A 21,916-nucleotide genomic window follows, 5' to 3' on the forward strand; every position below is an offset into this window, starting at 1 on the left:
ACTAAAACTTTTGTAGCTAGAAAACAAATGGAGGACTGGTAATCAAATTAATAGATCCCAGAAAATTGAATTATAAGCCAAACATGGGGATATCTATGAACCAATATGTATTACATGGAAACATCTCCAAGGATGCAGATACGGGTGGTAGTAGGTTTCCCTGAAAGAAAAAGGAAGAGGGTGGCAGGTAGAACAGTAAAACAAGGAAAATTGGTTGAAAAATTTGCTTGAGAATAAGTCAAATCTTTAGATCTCCTCCCTAGATCACATAGCCAAGGAATGTCCCAACTTCACCCTAGAAAAAAAGAACCTAAAAAAGGGTGACAGCCACATCAGGTTTCCAGCTTATGGGAAGAGAAAAGAAAATGTAGAGGACTGTAGGTACAATGTTTTAAGGCCCAAACATGGAAGAGACATACCTCACTTCTAACCTTACTTCATTACTCTCATGGGCGTGTCTAATTACAAAAGACCACTGGGAGGGTGGCCAGTTAGCTCGGCTGGTGAGAGCATGGCCTTGTAACACCAGGTCAGGGATTTGGATCTCTAGCCAGCTGCAAAAACAAAAACAAAACACTGGGGAATTTAGTCTCTGGCTGAGCAGCCACATGCCCAACTTGCTTACCATCAAAGCAGTGAAGAATGGATTCTGGTCACGTTTTGAGACTAGATGCAAAAGTCTGAGGTCATAAGTTCCAACAGTGACTACAAGAATATTACTAGAAAAAGGCCAGATGGGACCAGTTGCATCTGGGATATGCAGTTCCACAGCAGAGACAAGTGTGAATATAAAGGGTATCAGGTCAAGCTAAGTCTCCCTCATCCCCAGCAAGATCCTCCACAAGATCATCCTAGATGCCACCTTGAAAAGGAGCAGAAAGGAAGGAAGAAAACCCCAAACACTGCATTGGCCCAAAAGAGGCAGTGTTTTCCAGACAGTTTAGAACAGACAAGACTTAATCCCATAAAATGGCACATTGAAAGTTCAGTCTGCCACCACTAACCTTACCACCGCCTTTGCCCTCCAATAAGTTAGGACCTTATAAAAACATCCAATCAGATGCCAAGAAATAGAAGAGCTGCATTTTCTTTGCATATCTATGGTAAGTATGTATAATAACCAATCCCTGTTGGTGGACATTTAGTGTGCTTTCAATACATTGTTTTTTAAAAGTATGCGTGTGCGTGTGTGTCTGTGTGTGTGTGTTTTGGTGCATTTGTTATTTTTTTCCTTTGATAACATCCCAGAAATGAAACCACTGGATTAAAGGGAATATATTTTTTTTGAGGTTTTTTACGTCCTTTACTAAACTCCCTCCAGCAGGGTTACACCAACTTGTAATTCCACAGCAGTGTGTTAGAGAACTAAACTCTTTTCATCTTGAGCATTGGAAATCTCTTAAATATTTCATAGTAAATTCTTATCTTAAAATGGTTCAGTAGATCATAATTGCTTTCATTATGTTTCATACACATGGAATAAGGGTGTAAAGAGAGCAAACTAGTCGGGGAAGTGTTTAGCTCAATAATGAGTAATAATAATTTATCTCTAATTATTTAATCAGAGGTTTTATAATAGGTGCAGAAGGAATAATACCAAACCGAGACCCAGAAACACTACACTCAATAGTACTTCTGGCAATAGATAGCTGTGTGACATTGATAAATCACTCAACCTCTCTGAGCTTGTTTCTTTGTCCTTACAAAATTAAAGGATGGAATCTAATTTATTAAGATCTTGTCTCATAAGTTATCAATGATAATGTATTTTATAATTTTGAGCCAAATACACCACCCTGAAGACTGAGCCGTGCATGATTGAAACAGAAAACTCAAAGGAGAAGGAATGTTTCATTCTGTACTAACACCAAAATTATCTCACTAGGAACCACGTTATTAATGATTCCCCTATGCAAGATAGCAACTGCTGGCTTAAATTCAGATGGATGGCTATAGCTAATATAAAATTTTCAGCATCATTTCACTTAAATTCAAAATTCAAATTTGACAAACATGTTTTGTGCCAGGAGCTATTCCATGTGAAGAATATATAACAATGACCTTATCCTAAAGAAGCTGACAACAGATGTTAAGTCATTTTCTCACAGTAGGTTTTCAACATAGAACAGTTTCTACATAAAATACTAGGACAGAATACTAAAACCAAGAAATGCTAAAATTGAATTGCAACATTTCCAAACCATCCCAAAACTGAGGCTCACTTTCAGAAGTTACTTGCAAATTTTTCTTAATGTTTAATGTGTTTTCCATATACATAATGTCAGTAAATGGTTTTAAGGGATTTGAGCTGTATGTGTATTGCGTGTGTGTATGTGTGTGTGTGTATATATATAAATAGATAAATTTTACTAGTAATCTATACTAATGTTAGAATTAAAATTAAGTATTTATCAATTTAATAATGCTTGAGTCAAACTTTCAAAATTAACAGGGAAATACAATTGACATCAGAACAGCAACATGTTATAAAATACTATCACTTAATTTTAAAAATTAACTCCATATAATTAACTACCACCCCAATAATTAAGAAATTTGTAATTACATTATAGTCTCTGCCACTTAGTCATTTAATCATAAAAACACAGCATATTTTTATAAACAAATGAAATAAATATGAAATCTATTAATTAAATGTGTGGTTGGAACTAAGAATAAACACTAAGAATAAAAATTATCTATTTCCACAATCTGCGTAATTAGAAAACAGGTTTTACAATGAGGTGTATAATTATTACATTAGTATAGAGTCATTGGTGTGGCTCAGTTCCTTAGTTTAAATGCAGACTCTGCCACTTACCAACTATGATGTGCAACTTAACCTATCTACGTTTATTTCTTCATCAGTAAAATGAGAATAATAATAGCTCCTACTTCAGTGGGTTGATGTCAGAATTAAATAAGATAATGCATGGATAACACTACCATAACCCTTGATACCTGGAAAATCCTAGACACAGTAATTGTCTAGCAAGTTTGAAAAATGGTCAGCTTCATGCATAACTTGATGTTAAGTCAGAATTCTGTGATACCCTTTATACAACCAACCTAATTCAACTCTTTGATTGGTAGGGGAAATATAAGAATTAAAGCAGGAGTATTATTATTCTGATAAAAAGTCCTAAAGGGTCTGCTCCTCCAATGAATTACCCCTTCCTGTTCAAAAGAAATTAGGGTATTGCTTCTAAAAGTTTTTGTCAGTCTCACTTGCAAACTACTTCAGTAAACTACTGTAGATCTAGTGATTAGACTCGCACTTCCTAAGGAGACCTGACATAGATGGGTTGTTCGAGAGGAGACAACAACAGCAAAAATCTACTCTGGTTAGTGTCAAGAGAAGACAATCTGCTAGCAGGATATTAGGGACACAGGATATTTGGGGGAGGGCTGGAGAACCAGGTTTAGAACAAAGCAGGAACAGAGGCTGCTCTGAAGGGTAAAAGCAGGCCCACAAGGACCACCCTCATTGTAGGAATCGCCTAATCAGAGACAGCCTTTGGGGAGAATGAAGTATTCCCCCTTCCCCTATCTGTTTGCAAGGCTTAGGACACATGCCCACACCTGTCTGTTCTGGGACAGGGAAAGGAAAGATCTGTCCCATTGGACCTCTCTGCTAGAGGGACACACCTGAATACCAGTTGCAGAACACTGCATGGATGAGTGCTTTGAAAAGTGTGAATGGATTCTGGACAGGCTCAGAACATGGGGTTGTCACAATCCAATACATGAGGAATCCACAGAACTTTATGAAGATTAGATATAATTCCATTAACGTTCCTGGGGGAATATCAGTATCAACTGACAGCCACTTGGGAGCTTTACCATTCACAGTACTTTGAAGGACTCACATTTGAGGAGGGCACCTGAACTGCGAAGATGATTATAAACTAGCAGAGTTTTAACATTTTTTAGGATTAAGGAATAGCATGTCTATGAAATTTCTTCATAACGCACAGCACATCATGCGAATGTAAAGTGATATCAATGTCATTAGATGTCTTACAGAAAAGTAGACACCACATTTACATACAATCTGTTGTAGATAAGACATTCTTTCTCCCCATCCATTGTTTCCTACCTATCAGCTCTCTTTCCTTTTGACAATATCATGTTTTAATCACAGCAAAAGTAGAATTCTAAGAAAGTCATTCAGAAAAAATACGTATCCTCGGGGTACGCCAAATACACACACACACACACACACACACACGCATCCCATATTATAAAGCTATTCATAAAGCAGTTCTTCTCCAGGTTTCATTGTCAATGCTCAAGTTACTGCAAAGAAAGAACCTAAGATGGGAAATGCTTTCTAATGAAGCCTGTCTGTGGAGCAGCAATCAAATAGGAATTCAGGGAATGTTCTGACATTAGTATTAGGGGACTAGTTTGTTTGCATCTATTAAATTTACAGTGCTTAACTTTTCAATGCCAAGACTGTCAAATTTCCACAAAATGTTTTATTCACTCAGTTTCCTTTGTCTGCAAAATGAAGCTATCACTGAAGTATTTCCAAGGAAATCCCAATAGAGATCTTTATAGAAAGAGAGGTAATTGCATAGATGGGATGAACTGGCTCTTAGTCTGTACATGTAGAAAGGCAAATAATATTCAAATGATACTGAAGTTAACAGATCCGGGGTTTGAAAGGTAAAAGACACAGAATAATGAATATGCTTAATAATAAAAAAAGAACATTGAACTTTTAGAAGGAGAGAATAGAACTGTGGTCACTAGTGGTGAAAAGGGGGATGGGAGGGGGAAAGGAAGGGTGTTAATGAGAAATTGGTTAATGGACACAGACTGATTACATATTGTGACAATGAATTAGGCTAACTATCCTGATTTGACCATCACACATTGGACACAACTATTGATAGTCAACTTTGTACCCCACAAATATGTATAATAAATTTTCTTTGACTAAAAAAGGAAAGTAAAAAAGTTTTAGGGAGAGAATGCAAGTTAAACAAGATCTTTTCAAAGAAAGAAAAGCTCAAAAACTATATAGTTTGCTAAATATTAAAGATTCCAAATGATACCAAAGTTCTTAAAATAAAGAAAAAAACGAGCCCTATTAATTTGCTTAACAATGTCTTTTGATATACAGGACTTTTAAATTTTGATGAAGTATAATTTATCATTTTTCATATTTAATTTGTATATTTCTAATGCCTTTATGTTGTGTCTGAGAAATCTTTGCTTACTCCATGTTCTTAAAGATAGTACTGTTTTTATTTCTGGAAATGTGTATATTTTATTGAATCACAATTGATTATACATATTTTGGGGTACAATGTTGATGTATTTTGATCAAATCAATATTAGCATATGTGTTATTACAAATCATACTTATTCTTTATGCCCCTTATCCAATCTCTCCACATCCCCCCTCCCTCCCACCTCTGATAACCCTAGATTTGCTCTCTCCTTCAGAGTAACAGTTACTCTGTTGATATGTTGAATGGATGATCAGTCCAGTGCTGAGAGGTATGTTCAGGTCCCCCAATATTATCATAGAGCAGATGCTTCTTCTGTCACTCTGGAATGGGCTTTGTGGAGAGAGACATCCTCTTCTTTTCTTTAGTCTCCACTGGTGACTCTCCTTGTGTCAATGCACTTGAGTAGTTGGTGGGCCATCTGCATGGAGGTTGTGGAGTCTATCCACTTTTGTGGCAGCCATGGCTATTGTGGTGGCTGTCGTGGGCCACCCACATGGAAGTGGTGTTTTCGGCGTGCTCTTTGCCTGGTTGTGGGTGGAGGGGTTGGTCTCTGGCTCCATTCTTCAGGGCCCTGGGTGGCCCCATGGTAGCAGTGGCTTGTCTCGTTGTGGGAAGAGTGGTCAGTCCTGGTTCCAACTGTTTTTACGTTCTAAGTTGTTGTGGAGCAGTCGGGTGGGAGGGGGACAAGGGAAGGGGGATGGAAATAGGGTGGGAGAAGGAAGAAAGAGAGGGTCATGGTTGAGGCCTGTGGCACCCCCCTCATTCCTTCAGGGGAGGCCAGGGAGCTTCCAGTGGTGGCTTAGTCATTGCTGGGCTGAATGCAGATGTCAGGGGGGTGTTGCTGAAGCTCTGTGCCCTTCACCAACCTGCCTCGGGAGGCCAGGGAGCTTCCAGTGGTTGTTCATTTGTCATCACCAGGCTGGTTGAAGATTTCAGGGGGATGTGGCCGAAGCCCTTGGCCCCCCATTGCCCTGGCTCAGGAGCCTGGGGTGTTTCCTGTGGTGGCTCAGTGGTCATCGCTGGGCTGTTTGTGGGTGTTGGGTAGCATGGCTGAGGCCCCTGGCCCTCATCCTTCCCTGGCTTGGGGGCCCAAGGGGCTTCAGGTCTTTCTAGGTTTTATAGGTGTTCTTTGGTGAAATGAGACCTTTACAAGTTAATATCAAACTTTGTCTATGGTCTGTGGGCATTTGGGTTTTTTTTCTCAGTTTTGTGTTGGATTATTTGCTGTTCCCACTACTTACACTCTGCTTATAACCCTGTATTGCTGCTTTGCTGCTGACTCCCTGGGGAAGGCATTTTGTGTAGCTCAGGTTTTAATGGTTGACTTTGCATGTACTTTGGGTCTTGTGAGGTCCGGTACACCTGTGTAGTGTGGAAACTCTGGTCTGGGCCTGAGTCTTTTCAGCAAACTGCACCCCCTGAAGTTCTATACTCCTGACCAGTCTACACAGAGCAGGCCTATGCTGATTGTGGGGCAGATCAGCTGTCCTTGTTGTGCCCTGATGTTCCCCTGGTGGCCCGTGTCCCCCACTGCCCGCATTCCAAACTCTTCCCACGGGAGAAGCCATGCGCTGGTCTCTTGTGATGACTCACCGGTCTCTGAGTGGCTCCTCATTTCAGTTGTTGTGGCTCCTCGCTCCCATGTGGGTCCACGGGGACCCTGTTAGGCCACCAAGGCCCTCGTCTCCCCTACAGCCTCCAAGAAACTTCATCCAAAGGGCACAGCAGTGGCTTTTGCCAGCTCCTGCTCCATGTGTTCACCAGGGCCAGCCTTGAAGGGTCGGGGCTCCAAACATTCAGAGCGGTCCTTTCTTTCTGTCATAGTGGCTTCTCCTGCCTTCATGCACTCTGTAGGTCTCTCCTCCTCTTCCCCTGAGCTCTAGCAGCCCCAACTTGGCTGTCATTACTTTTTAATAGTTGTAAATTGGTTGATTGTGGGAGAGAGTGACACTGGCAACCATCTATTCTGCCATCTTGACCAGAAGTCTCTAGAAATGTGTATTATTTTTGCTTTTACTTTAAATGCATAGTCTGTCAGGAAGTATATATGATACACTGTAGATGCCACATTATTCTCTTGGATATACAATTGTTCCAGACCATTTATGACAAAAAAAAAAAAAAAAGGAAAGAAAGAAAGAAAAGAAAATTTTCTTTTTTCACTGAATATTTTTGTGTTCTGGTTGAAAGTTAACTGACCATGTATGTGTGGGTATATTTCCAGACCCTATTCATTCCTTTGGTCTCTTTGTCTAACCTTACACTATGCAACACTGCCTCACTTTTATAATTTTATAGTAAGTCTTGAAATTAGGTAGGTTGAATCCTCCAACTTTATTCTTTTTCTACAAAACTTGGCTATTCTAGGTTCTTTGCATTTTCACAAATATGTTTTAGAATCAGCATATTTCTTTATTAAAAATAATTTGAAGCAGAGCTACCATATCAGTTCTAAACATTCTAACTCTGGACTTTTCCATTAGAGAGAAATAAAATGTATCTTATTCAGGCCACTTTCACTGTGGATTTCTTTTACTGAAAACCAAACCTAACCTAACTGATATAAGCTTTGATTCACTCTAACAGACCATCTGCCAAGCCTTGGACCCATCGGTGTCACCAGAAAGTATAATGGAGGTAGCTCTCCTAGAGCCACAAGAACTGATTGTGGAGAAGAGAGGGTTCCCCAGGGAAATTAGGACACCAGAGCTAGAAGAAGTTGAAAGGATGTTGGGTAGGTAAAACAACATATACCTACCACTCCACCCAACATAGCACTAAAACTGAACAGGCTGTAGGTTACACATGCCTTGATTTGTTTTGTGTTTATACTAGAAGATTCTCATATCAGTTTTTGAAAAAACTCATTTGGTTGGAAATGTGCTTCTAGCTATCAAGTTGCATATAGACTCTGAAATACAAGCAATGGCACCCAGAGTGAAGTAGGTGAAAGAGGCAGCTATACAATGATTCCAAAGATTCCAGAGCACAGTCTGCTGAGGAACAGGGCAAGCAACCCAGCTGTGGGAGAAGCCAGAGCCAATCTCATGAGGATGAACTCTTGCACCCACCAAATGAGGAAGCCTCAAGGGACTTTGTTTGCTTGCGTGCTTGCTTGCTTGTTTTTATTTGATTTGCACTAGTCAAAGAACAGGGTTAAACAAAAATAGGAAAGAAGGGACACGTTTTTTAGATTGGGGGGACAAGACTGGGAACATGCTATTGGAAACAATTTAAAAAGCAAGTGCTGATGGGACGGCCTTTGCCAAATGTTTTCTGAAAACCCAGATGAAGTTATGAAACATGGATGTGAAAAGCCCAAAGCCAAACCCAGACCAGTCTCTTATTAATGCCTGATGGCACCACGAGTACTGTAATTGGAATGTGATGTTGAGAGATAACACAAGTGATACCGTTGGCAGATCTAACCCCCTTGGAAATGCCTCCCAGCCTGTGTTGAACTCCCTGTCCTGAGCTGGTTGGCTGGTCTTCAGTGTACAGCTATGGGATGAGAAAGAGAGTTGGCTTCATCTTGCGAGTTACACTTACTGCTTCAGAAGTTGCTTGGCTCCGTCTCAGAAGGATGCTTGGCTCTGATATTCTGAAGATCACTCCCTATTCTTTCTCCTTTGCCCATCTCTGATCCCACCAAATCACAGTTCGACTTATGCCTTCCCAAGTGCTAGAAGCAGAAAGGATTTTAGAGATCAGTAGATCACAAACTCCCTCGTTTTCAGCTGAGAAAACTTGTGTTCCTGGCTCTGTGGACATTTTTTTAAAGTGTGAGATAACTTCCTTGCCCTTAAGCAAGAAATCTTCTTGGATTTTTTGTTTTGGTTTGTTTTGGTTGTTTGTCCTATTTCCTTCCCATGGCTATTTTTGTTTCTTCTTCTGAAATCATCTATCCTACAGCCTTCCCTATGTTTCAATCAACCAAATATATTAAACCTTAAAACAAATGAAATTGAAAAACAAAGGACTCCAAGTATTAAACTGTATGAAAGACATGACTTTACATTTAATTTAAAGCAATTGATCTGAAGCATTATTATCAACCTGATGTACTGTTTTAACTAAGAACCTGTCTGTCTAGAGTGCTGTGCCACATAATACAAATGGAATTAAATGAACAAGAATGCTGACTTTAGATTTACAAAATACCAGGCAGGTTATTTTAGGTCAACGGCAATGAGGGTTCCTAGTATGCACCACATGTCTTATCTCCGTAGCCCTCAGATGCAGGTAGATCCATAAGCACCATGGTAGCCATCTCAGATAGTCACAAGCCCAAGAGGACATCCTGGATCTGGAGACCTGGTCAAGGCCCATTCGATAGATGAGACAGCTTCGTCTTCTTTTGCTTTCTGTGTCTTCACCTGGCCCGTATCAACAAGAGGTGTTCTTGGTGCCCTTAGAGACCACTTTTTCTTTATAAACTCAGAGTCAAGTTCACAGCTACTAACTATGAAACAGGACTTTATGGAATGCCATCTTGTACTCCATCTTCCTTTTCTTATTATCATTTTCTTCTAGTTTATTTTGTTTGGCAATAAAATCTGCATTGTTGCTAATCACTTTAAATTCTTTTTGGAGCAAGGTATAATTTATATTATATATTACATTATATCAATTAATATAATTAATGTGTGTGCACATAAGTTTGAGGGTATGGCAGAAAGAGAATTGGATTTGGAATCGTACCATCCTGCTTTAAGTCTCAATTCTGCCACTCAGTACCTGTGTGACCTAGGATGAGCTATTTTGCCTCCTGAGATCTGGCTTCTTCACCTGTGATTTAGAAATGAGAATCTACCTACCTTGGAAAAGGCTGTTAGGACTGAAGGTAATACACATAGTGAAATACCTTGTACATTGTCTGGGACCTAGTAATCACCCATGTATCATTAGCTACGCTTATTTAGAAATCAGGTCATCTGTAAAGTATTTAGGCATGATTCTATCTTCTAAACAGGATTGAGTTTTTCCTGTCAAGTCAACAAGGCTGAATCCAACATCAACACTCCACTGCTTCCCTGTCCCAATGCAAAAGCGCAAGCTGCGACCACCCCTAATATGTCATACTGATACAGGGAGGGAGGGAAATAGAGCAGAAGAGAGTCAGAGAGGCCCCTGTGTTAATCCTCAAGTGAGTCTGTAGCAATTACTGAGCCAGCGGGGGCAGCGGTATGACTGGACCCCACTTACATGCACACAGGCCAGCGTCAGCCTCAGCATCAACTGGGAACTTGTAAAAAGTGTGAACCAGGAGTTTGTGATTTAACAAGCTCTCCAGTGATTCTTACGTACACTTAGTGCTCAGAGAAGCACGGCTGGAGAACATTAACATTAGAAGGTGCCTTTAAACATCAGCCAGCTTAGAATGAACAAGCTCTTGGCCAGATCCATCCCCCAGGATTATTTATTTGGAACTGAAAAATTATTTTTAAGATAGCTGCTTTTGCATTTTGAAAAATTGAATTTCCAGGTCATCTTGCAAAATCAAAACTGTGGCAACACTGAATCTGCATTTCCACAGGGCCACATTTAACAAGAGTCAAATAGTAGTGCCCTTCTTTAAAACAGATTTGCCCTCTCCAGTTTGCCGTAGTCCCCACCAGTCCCAATTACGTCACACATGGTCCACATTACCCCTCTCTGGTCCCTGTCAGGCCCCTGTGGGCATTTGGTTTGGCCACTCCTGATTTACTTCAACTCCTCCACCCCCATTCAGAAAAGTGAACTTAGAGTCAGAGAGTTTAAGCAGTTCAGTTAGCAAGTTAAGAACCAAATAATATATTATATACGTGGTAGCTATTATTACAATACCATTCGTTAAAAACAAATAGTTTGGACTTGAACGCTAGTTTGTGATATTTTCTGTACTGTAGTTCTGCATCTTTTTCCTTTGTTACTACTCTTGACATTCATTTTCATCCCCCCACGTCAGAACGCTATTTAGAGAAGGGAGATGCAGTATGATTTGCTGAGTTTCACAGGAGACAAACAAACAAACAATTTTGCCTCCACAGTGACTAGATCTCATCTTGGTATTACACACTCAAGGTATCTCATTTCTAACAAATACCAGAAATTACACTTGTAAATGACATGCTTGTGTCTGTGAAAAAAGATGTTTCTTAGGTACTGGTAATTTGGATATGTAAAAAGTTTCCCAGGTGATTCCATTTTATGCAACCAGGTTTGGAGAACAATGATTTGGGCAACTCTGAGGTAATCTAATTATCCTCCCTGCCTCTGATCATTTTTGGAAATTTTTTTAATTGATTGAATGAAAAGTTATTCCTTATATGAAGCTGAAATTCACTATCTGCAATATTGTCTTCTCCCTAGTTCCCTTAAAAACCCTTTCAGGATATCTTGCACATCCCCACCCAATTGTCTCTCAACTGTTCTTTAAATGATTTGGTCTCTGAACTGAGATCCATTGTGGTCACCAACCTCAGGAAATAATAATGAGATGTGTTTTTTATGAAAACCATATTCTGTGCTGGGCGCAGAGCTAGGAACTTTGGCTCCTTTCTCTCATCTTCTTAATGAGCCAGAGAAGTGGATTTTATAACCATTCTTTAACTGGAAAAGCGAGATCTGGGACCGAGGCAGTCATGCTAGTAAAAGCTTTGCTGGCTTGGCACCATTTGGTGGCTGAATCTGGACACAATATTTTTTAAATCAGAAACTTCCTGGTCTAGAACACTTTGTTTCCAGTTTTAAGGTTAGTAAACAAATCTTTGCATCATTTGTTTTAGACCCAGCCTCTTACGTGACTGGCTGGAAGATGGACCTTTCAAGGTGCCAGCAGCGGCGCACCAACGACCCATGCTCCACCCGTGGGATGTACCGGCTGCAAATGCCGGGCCTTGAGACAGTAGTTTGTTAGGCCCTTAAACACCAGAGGAGAGACCTGACAAAACTGAGGAAGAACAGCTAAGTATTTATTTGTGAGGAGCCTTCATGAGGGGTTGGGGGAGCAGACACTAAGTGTGAGTTTTGACTACTAAAGTGTGGGCAGTCTATGGGAATGTAAAAAAAGGGAGAAAGAAAAAGAACTCGGGTTTGGTTGTCAGTTTGGTTTGGTTTTCACCAATTTCCTGCTCTCCCTGCATTCCTCCTGCATCTTCCACTTTAAAAGAACAATAATAAATAAATAAAGATTGAATGTAAAAAGAAACTGTAGCCTATAATTCCGGTGGGTAACCCTCAAATTAGAGAATAAGAACTACAAGTGCTCTGGTGTGCTCAACTAACAGTTGTGTATCTTATATGTGGGTACTTCAAAAAGTTCGTGGAAAATGGAATTAAAAGATAATATGAATCTTTCCATGAACTTTTTGAAGACCCTGGCATACAGGCAGGAGAAACCTGATGCACTCCTCATATGTGCTTGGGGTTTTGTATATCTTTGTCAATACAGTGATCAGTTAATTTCAGAGACGTTACGGGTTCCCACTGGGACAATAATTTTACTGAGAAGCATTTTTAAGATGTGATTTTTACACTTTTGAGAGAATTGAGTCAGCATGTTAAAAACTTATGTTACATACTAGATATTGTTTCCAATTCTGTCCAATGGCTAGCTGATTTGTATAATATGCCAAAGAAAATTAAATGTGAAGTCCAATTTATGTTTCATATTTCAATAGTTGGTATAAATTGATTCCTTTTTAATTGAAATTATGTGGTTTGAATATACAACCTCAATAACAAAAACAAAGTCAGTTTTCAATCACTTGATTTATTTCATGTTTTGTCACCCTGCCATTATTAAATTAATTCACCTTCTAATAAAAATAATTCCTAATATTGAGAAAATACAGATAAGTAGACAGAAGCTTTATTATGATCATCAGTATTAAAACTAAATCCTTTTTTTCTCATTAAAGAAGATACAGTCAATTTGATTAAGGCACATTAATCCCTAGTTGACATTAAATTCATCTAAAACTCTACATTCATATTGATTATTAACAAAGCATAAAACATGTTTTAAGTGATTAATATATAGAAGAAACACATTTTCAGAGATTCAAGTAATTATACTTTTAAATGGTCTGTAGATGAATTAATAATTTGAGGCCTTTTCTTTAATTTATTAAATATTTTTATGGGGGAAGAAAACAGAAAAGTATCTTTTCTAATGAAAAAAAATTAGAAAATTTTACTAGGATATTGATTTAAAGTTGATAATTCCCTCTAAATTAACTTAAAGTCATCACAGTATGAAAACTGAGCCTAAAATTATCATTATACTTATATCATTTAAATTCTTGTATGAGAGATTGCTCTATTCTGTGAAATTTTCTGAGTTTTTTTCCTTTACTTTTTCTAGAAAAGAGAAATTATTATACAAGGGTACTTCAAAATGTTCATGGAAAAATAGAATTAAAAGATAATACATATCTTTTCATGAACATTTGAAGTGTCCCCTAAAGCAATGAATAGCTCACACTCAGCATTTTTTAAACCATCCTAGATTGTAAAGCCACTCTATTTTGAAACATCTTTCTGTATGAACTGCTTTAATTGAACTTTTAGAACATAGTGACCTCTAATTTTAAATGTATTCCAGGTGGCATATTTTTATTCCTGCTTTATCAGTCTGTTTGCAGGGTATAGGTCACTTTACAAAGAACGTCACCATGTATTTTAACTCCAGTTTCAAACTACATTCTTATCCCAAGTCCATTCAGACCAGTCTTATACTAGTTTAACTTCAGCTCATGAGCTCCTTTATATAGGGCTTAAATCTTCCACCAGGGCAAGACAAGCCAAACAAAGTAACTGTCTTTTCAATGTACATTGACTTAAAGAAATTACTTTTCATGTTAAATAGCAACAAGAAACAGACTTGTATTTTATCCAGCTTTTCAATTTAATGATAAGCTCTAGAGCTAATTAATTTAATAGACTACAAGATGCCAATTTTCTTTATTTACCTTTTTTGTCTTGATAAACATTAGTGTGCTTGAATGGACACCTCTATTTTCCTTGGGGTTTTAAAGCTTCCTTTCATGTGTGTGAAAAATGGCTAAATATGTCAGGGTTTATCAAGCAGAGCCTTGCTTTTTTGGCTGGTCTCTTTTGCCTTATCTAGCAAACACATTACCCTCTCCATCAAAATGTGGCACAGCAAACACTGCAGTAGGCCCGCACACATAACCAGAGCTACCTTGAAACAGTCTCTAGACTCTTTAAACTCAGTTAGAAAGCTGATTAGGTCCACATCTTTGGGCATTATCTTATTTTTGATAGCCGCGCTATGAAAAGGCAATAAAGAAAAGCTGTCTAATAGGAAGGCGAGTTAAAGTGTCTGCTTACTTAACAGCTGTACTTAAAAGGAAGGGGAAAAAAAGAGCTGTGTAAACTAGTTTAACTATTTGCTAAATCTCAAAGAGAGCAATGTTTAAAAAAAGAATTTATATGTGAGTTAAAGGGGAACCATAATATTTCCTTAAATCTCAGCATTCACATAAGGCAAAGAACAGACCACTTTAATGTATTTTTCTTTCTGGAGATATTCTAATAGCTTTGTTTAGTACCTTTTAGGCAACTTTGAGACTGTTGTTAGTCCAAATATGAGAAAGTCAAAGGTTCATTCTAGGCCTTGGAGCAACTGTGAGGAGACACAGTAGGAATTCATGTATATTTCACTAAAGTTACCTTTTCCCTCATCTAAAAGGGTGAGTTAGTTAAGTAAAAGTGAGAAAATACCTAACACTGAAGCTAAGTTTAAACATATAAAATTCATCTTTTATATCAAATAGAGCAATGACAGATGATATTTAGGGGGAAATATTTTATCAGATGAGCAAAGTCCATGCCTGGTTTTGTGCATCTTAAACTCACACAAAGTCCAGCTTCTCAGGACCTCATGCATGTTTGGTGTATGTAAAGAGTGGAAATGGACTGTCCTCATGACACTGATCACGGAGAAAAGAAATGTGTAGGATGTGGAATGCTGATTTAAAGAGAGGAGGGGAGTCATTCAAAGGGACAGGTTAACATTAACACGTGTCAGAAAACACCACTTCCTTGGCCGGGCTTGTTTGCATGAGTTGGTTGGGGGAGTGACATAAAATGAAAACTATTCATAGCTGAGGTTCTGTGATCTAATTGTAACAAGAGCAAGTCTTATTCTGTATCTGTGTAGGGTGACAGGGGGAGATGGGGAGGATGTGTTAGCCATCTTTCAAACACTCTAGTTTCACTTCAGCTCTGATCTCAAGTTACTATCTAAAGTGGCAATAGACCAGCTCAAAAACAACAAGAAAGATATTCCAAGTCAAAGGAATGCCGATGCCATTTCCAATTGACATTTGTTTTGTCTTAATTTCAAAAGTCAACATGTGAGGTGAAAATATTAAACCCCCAAAGTCTTTATTATTTCATTTCATTAATTTTCACATCAAGGTCCTACTTGTTAGTTAATATTCTAACCTATTATCCTGATAATCTTTTCATCAGAAATAAATTTAAACTTAAACAATACAATGCCTGGCACATATAAAATGCATATCATAAAACCAGAAGATGTGAAAGCAGGCTATGAAGGACTTATGGACTTAATAAAAGGGAAAAAACAAGAAAGAGCATGCTGGCATCCTCACCACAAAAACTGGCTGGATAGCAGGTCACATAGCTGTTTGCCGTTTTTAGGGGCTCTTGGTAGAGTTTTCCTGTGATCTGGTTTTCAAACATTTCAGTAACATTCCCACTACTACCTGGAGATGCACTGTAGCTCAGCGCTTACATAAATACTATTTAGTGTATCTAGGGCTCAGGAAGACAGGGAGAAAGACACTTCAGGGCAGTTTTGCTCTTCTGAAGCATCAGTGCACTGCAAATTTGAGTGAATCTGCAGATTTGCAGATTTTTGAGCAAAGTCTTAACAGAGTCACTTCAAATTTAAAGTTTAAATTTTGGAGTTTGGTCACAACAGTCTAGGTGACCATAACAAAAATATTGTTGTCAATAACAGTATTAATAAGACATTACTGCATACAATAAATAGTAATAAATAATAAATCTATAAGTAATAGCTGATGCATGCCTAGACATGACTGTGTCAGGTACTGCTCTGAGAGCTTCATGTGTGTTAACTCACTTAATCTTTTCAGCAACCCTCCTGAAGTAGTTCTATTATTATTTCAGTAGATGAGGAAACTGAAGGACAGAGAAATGAAGTAACTTTCACAGAGCTGCACAGCTAGGTACTGGCTAAACTTCAAAAAAGTTAATTTGTATGTGTATTTATGTTTGAGTATGTATTAAACATTGTCAAGTTGTTTCCTTGAAAATAAATAGGATAGGACCTTATTCAATTTATTTGAGTTCCCAGAAGACAATATGTGAAATTATTTTCTTTATTATTATGGGTAATGTACATAGTCTTCTATGAAAGAAACTTGATAGTAGATGGCTTTAAAAGGTTTGTTTACCATGCAAACCAGTGATTTCTAAAACATTTTGGAAAATTACAACAAGTTCATTTATGTGGTATCTCAAAACTTCTTTAGTTCATATGATTAAAATGTGTAGATTTTGTTCACCACAAACAAATTAGCTTTTTCTTCCCCTTCCTTGGTCTCCCTCGGTACCCCTGGCTGCTGTTGAGTCATGAGAAGATAGTTTTTTTGGCCAAAACACCCTTTCTTTTTCTCTCTGGATATTATGCCTGTACTTACTTTTAATAACGGTTGTTTTTTTCAGCAGAAAGATGCATCTCCTGGAATTTGGTAAATATTTTGGGTTTTGTCATTGAACATCATCTAAGGATAAATAGCAACATCTAGGGATAAAAAGAGTTGCTGAACATGATATTATCAGCAAAGAAGTCATGCCAGCAGAGTCTCCCAAACCTTCCCTACATTTGAGACAATGAGAGAAAGGCTTCAGTGTCAGCACAAATAAGGGATATTGGATAAAAGAAAATATTAACTGGAATGGGAAGTGTGTGTCACATTTGGTTGATGTCCTTATCATCCTTTTAAGATACACAATCAAGTCAAAAGATACACTTTTGTGAATAATAATATTCAAGAATGAGGAAGAAAGTATTAATAATCAATGTTGCCATCAGCTGCAATGACTGGGTGGGTATACAAGAAACGTTTTCCCCAAAGTTAATGTAAGAGTTGAAGTGGAAAAAAAGATCTGATTTGGATGAGTTGACTTATTTTGGGGGCAATTATTCATTTACCATCTTTTTCTAAATGTTATGAATCTCTGCCCTGCAGGGTAACATTATATACACATGCAATTAACCACCTCGGTAATGACCTCCCTGTCTGACCTAGAATGACAAAATACATCTCTGATGGGCAAAGAGATACATACCAGTGCTAAGACTGCCTTTCTGAGACTCAAGAGTCTCTAAAGGCAAATGTAAAAACATCATCCACAATAAGCAGCATCTCTGTCACTGGAAATCAGCACAGATTTGAAACTTTGCTTAAGTACACATACAAAAAAAAAATATCGCTAGCTAGAATATAGCAATCAAAGAGGATGCGCAGAAAAATGTATCCCTTTTTTATCACAGCCTCTTCCTTTTAGAAATCTCATAGGAAATAAATATTCATTGATACTGCACTAGGTAATGCTAATTTCAGGTCACAACTTTCAGAACCACTAGGATGTGTCCAGACCATTCAGGTTATTTATTTACTTGACACAAATATTATGAAAGTTTGTTCTGCGCACTGAATAGTTTGTCATATGTAAAATTAAAGAAAAAAAAAACTTTCTTCACCCGTGGGGGTGGGGGTGAGTAGTGATAGAAAAACCCAGTTTGCTGCCAAATAACCGTATGAACTGAATTCCAAAGCAACCTCAGGATAGTGTCTGTAAAAATGAACCATTTTGTTTGTTTTCTACTGCTTCCACACCCCAAACCTGCTATTGAAAAAGGAGAGTGAAAGAGAATAGAGAAGCCCACACTATTTAACATTGTCCCCACCACCACCCCATAGTGGTGCCACCCTCCAGTTAAGGAAATGTTGGTCCAGCCATAGATTGAAAATGAATAATCTGAGCATACTTCAGGGAACTAGAGTAAATAAGGTTGAGTGCCCTATAATTATTAATTATACAAACTGAACAATCTCAAGAGGCATTTAAAATATTTGGGGTTTGCAGGTTGAGAAAGGTTTCTTGGCGGTAGTTGTTCATTGAAATCTCTTAAAGGATTTTTTTTTTTTAAACCTAGTCTCTGATGCAGAACCCGCTGTGCTAAATTATGAACCAAAGGCTTTGGGGTGGGAACAATCAATCAAAATACCTGGGGTAGTGTGTAATGTGCATGCTCTTGTCAGCGTGAACAGGCTGCCCCTGAACACAGTCCCCCAGCAGGTTAAATAAATATGATACTATAGACAAACCGACAGGATCACACGGCTGCATCAATCAGCTGTTGATAAAATACAATCTTCCTTTAATACACGCTGAGAAACTTATTTAACACTTACAAAACCTACATCCATTTCTTGTCCTTTTTTTTTTTTTTTTTTTTAAGTCTTCTTCAAAAGTGTAACTCTTTTAAAGAGCAAGGGAAAGAAGATGCAAGATTCCCAGGGGAAGGAAGCGAATTTAATGGCGCCAAACAGTGAGGCACAACCATTTAACTAGGAGTGTACAGATGACGGCGGCTGGGGGTGAGGGCACTGGCCACAGGGTCGTTGAGAATGCAAACCACACCTGAAGCACTTCAAGGGATCTTGAAAACGTGGGTTCCTTGTTGAAGTAATTCCTGCAGAGAAACTCCTGGTGCATTTCAATTCCGTTCTTGTTCATTTCAGTTCCGCACTTTGAGAGTGCATCTGGAGCAGATGAGGCAACTGTTCTAGATTAAGGGGGGTGGCGGGGATAAATGGGCAAGAAATAATTTGAAAGGGGGGAGCCCCCTGTGAACTTAAGAGAAAAGTGACCCCACAGCTGGTGGTAAAAAAGAGATCGTCGATGACTTCACACCGGTGAAACCTGGGGGTACCAGGGAAATAGGAAGACAGTTGTCCTGAGTTCAGCAGGGGGACGTTAGTGCTTGTGTGCTTTGTGTCTTCAGAAGAGCTCCTCGCTATGATGAACTGCTCCTCTCTCCCCACTTGCAAACTGGCAAAAATGAAAGGGGCTGGTGTCAGGAGCGTCCAGAGCGTCGGCCCAGGCTGGGCTCTGATCTGAGTCGAGTTTGACTTTCTCCTTCCGCTCGCGCCTGGCGTCCCCCCACCCCCGCCCCCATCGCCCACCTTTTCCCAGATCCAGCCCGGGCTCCTCCGCTCCGCGCTCGCGGACCTGCGACCCCGCGGCTCCTTCGGGACCGGGTGGGGGGAGGGCATTGCGCGTGGAGGGCGGGAAAGCCCCGGGTAAATGCTGACAGCCATCTCTTAACAAGCGAAGATGAATGTCCCATCTAAAACTAAGCTCTCGTAAGTGCCGTCGGTACAACATGAATACCGGGAAGGAGGGAAGGCGTCGCCTGCCACTCAAATACCGATCTTTCCCAGCCTGTTGAAATAACTCGCCGGGGCAGCTCGAGGTGCTGACGGCCACGTTTGTCAGCGCGTCCTACCTCCCCCGACCTTGCTCGTCGGCGACCGGAGCTCGGAGCTGACCCGATCCGGGCGGCCGCGCCCCCGGTTAGCGCTGCTCCTTCCAGCGTCGACGCGCACCCTCCCCTCCGGCTTCCCTGAGATCCGCTCCAGGACAATCGCTGGGCTGGTGGCCCCGTAGCCAGGGGTCCGAGCGTTCGCAGAGGACTGTAAACAGGAGTTTCGCGCGACCGACCGGTGCCAGGTGGCCTCACGTGGGGGCAGTTCGCGAACCCGAACGGCACCAGGACGGGGGCGGGTGGTGGCAGCTGGCGCCAGACCCCGGCCTGGACCATCCCCCTGTCCCCTCACAGGCGCCCTGCTCAACCCCACGCCCAATTCCGAGGCCCGTCCTGCGGGCAGAGGGCGGGGAGGGAATCGGGGTGAAGGTGGGAGATAGGAATCGTGCCTCCCTAATGGCGCTTTCAAGCCCAGAAATTCTCTTGGGGTTCGTTAACACATGCGCTTGGGGTCGCCTCCACCCCGCTCCCCCGTACGGACCGTGTCTGCCGCAGCGGCGGCCCAGGCTGCAGCGACTTGGGGAGGCGCTGGAACCCTTCTAACCTTTTTGGAGACTTTGCACTTTCGAGAGCTCTTTACCTGAAACTGACACCCGCAAGCACTCTCCAGGGGCCTGTTGGGCAGATGGAGTGGCAGGGCCAGGGAGGGCCTGTTGGCGAGACACGGGGACATTTGTCATGGGTGACCCGGCGCCTCGGCTTCTGAGCCCACGCCGGCGCGGGGAGGCCAGCGCTAATGTAATAAAGCGAGAGCGACAAGAGGAAAGAGGCCTCTCTCGCCCCGGGGCCGCCACATGCTCACTCTGTTTTACTGTCAGGGCTGGTGGAGGCTGTGGCTTCATTTCATATTCCATTAATATTTACAGCAGCTATTGAATTTCCCATTACAAAGTTCACCATACACACTGCTAATATGAAATTTTAATAGTATTGTGCACGTTATGAAAAGTCCCACCATTAAGAGGGGAGGAGGAAGGGTCCTAGGGAGAAGTTGCCCTGGGAAGTTACCCGCCACTGAACGCTTGAAACGCCCCCCAAGTCGTTAAATGTATTCATTTGCAACTATTACCATGATAACTGAAACAGTGAACACTTTATCAATATTGAAATCCAAAGCGAGGGAGAAAATGGAGTGGGGAAAAAACACGATAGCTGAGTTGTTTGCTAAGTTGTGTGTGTGAGAGGCTTCGCTCTCCCTTGCAGAATGTCGTTCTAGACTACTTTGCTATTGTCCTTGGCAGAGAGGAGTGAGAAGCAAGTAGAGGTTTCCAGGTTGTGCTGGGTTCTGGCCGCAGCCAATTCTAGGTGGACGCTCCTAGGCCTGCAAGGCTGGCAGGTGTGGCAGTGAAAAAGTCCTTCTCCCTCCTTGTCCCCTACCTCCCAACCCCCTCCCACCTCCAGCCTGAGGCCCCAGAATTTCCCAAAGATGCAGTCCTGACGGTGGCTCCGGGGGAAGAAACTCCACAGAGAACTGTGGAAATCACCTATCTCTGCCTCTGTGATGCTTAACTTTTCAGGATGGGCACCCTAAGGTCAGGTGGTTTTCCTCAGAGAGAGATTTTCCTAGGAAGTGTGGTTCTTTTCCCATTGTAATGTGCAGCCTTAGCCCAGAGGGACACATACTAACTTGGGATGAAAAGGGGAGAGAAAGAGAGTTTGGTTTGACCTGGACACTTAGAAATGCTCAGGCGCAAAGCCCAATCCCAACGTCTTGCCACCTAAAGTGGCCCAGAGGGTGGCAAACATGGTGGCTCCAGGCCAGACCACACTGAGTCATGAGGTTGGGTTTCTCTCATGGGCCTCCCAAGGGTTGCACAGCAGAGTTCCGGGGTCTCGGGAGTGCCAGGGGGGCATCCTCTTCTGCTGAAAGCCCACAGGCACACTGGGCAGGTGTTCGTGCCCACCTCCTAGTGTGGCTGGAGGCTGACCCATAGCCCTTCTACGACAGGTGCCCAAGTGCCACCAGCTCTAGGAGATGTGTCAGACCTTCCCACTTTAACCATGAGGACATTCAACTTCCTGGGAGACCAACTGGTTTCCAAGGTCCTTGCCT

Source organism: Cynocephalus volans, chromosome 3 (genome assembly GCF_027409185.1).
Source record: "Cynocephalus volans isolate mCynVol1 chromosome 3, mCynVol1.pri, whole genome shotgun sequence".
Classification (NCBI taxonomy): domain Eukaryota; kingdom Metazoa; phylum Chordata; class Mammalia; order Dermoptera; family Cynocephalidae; genus Cynocephalus; species Cynocephalus volans.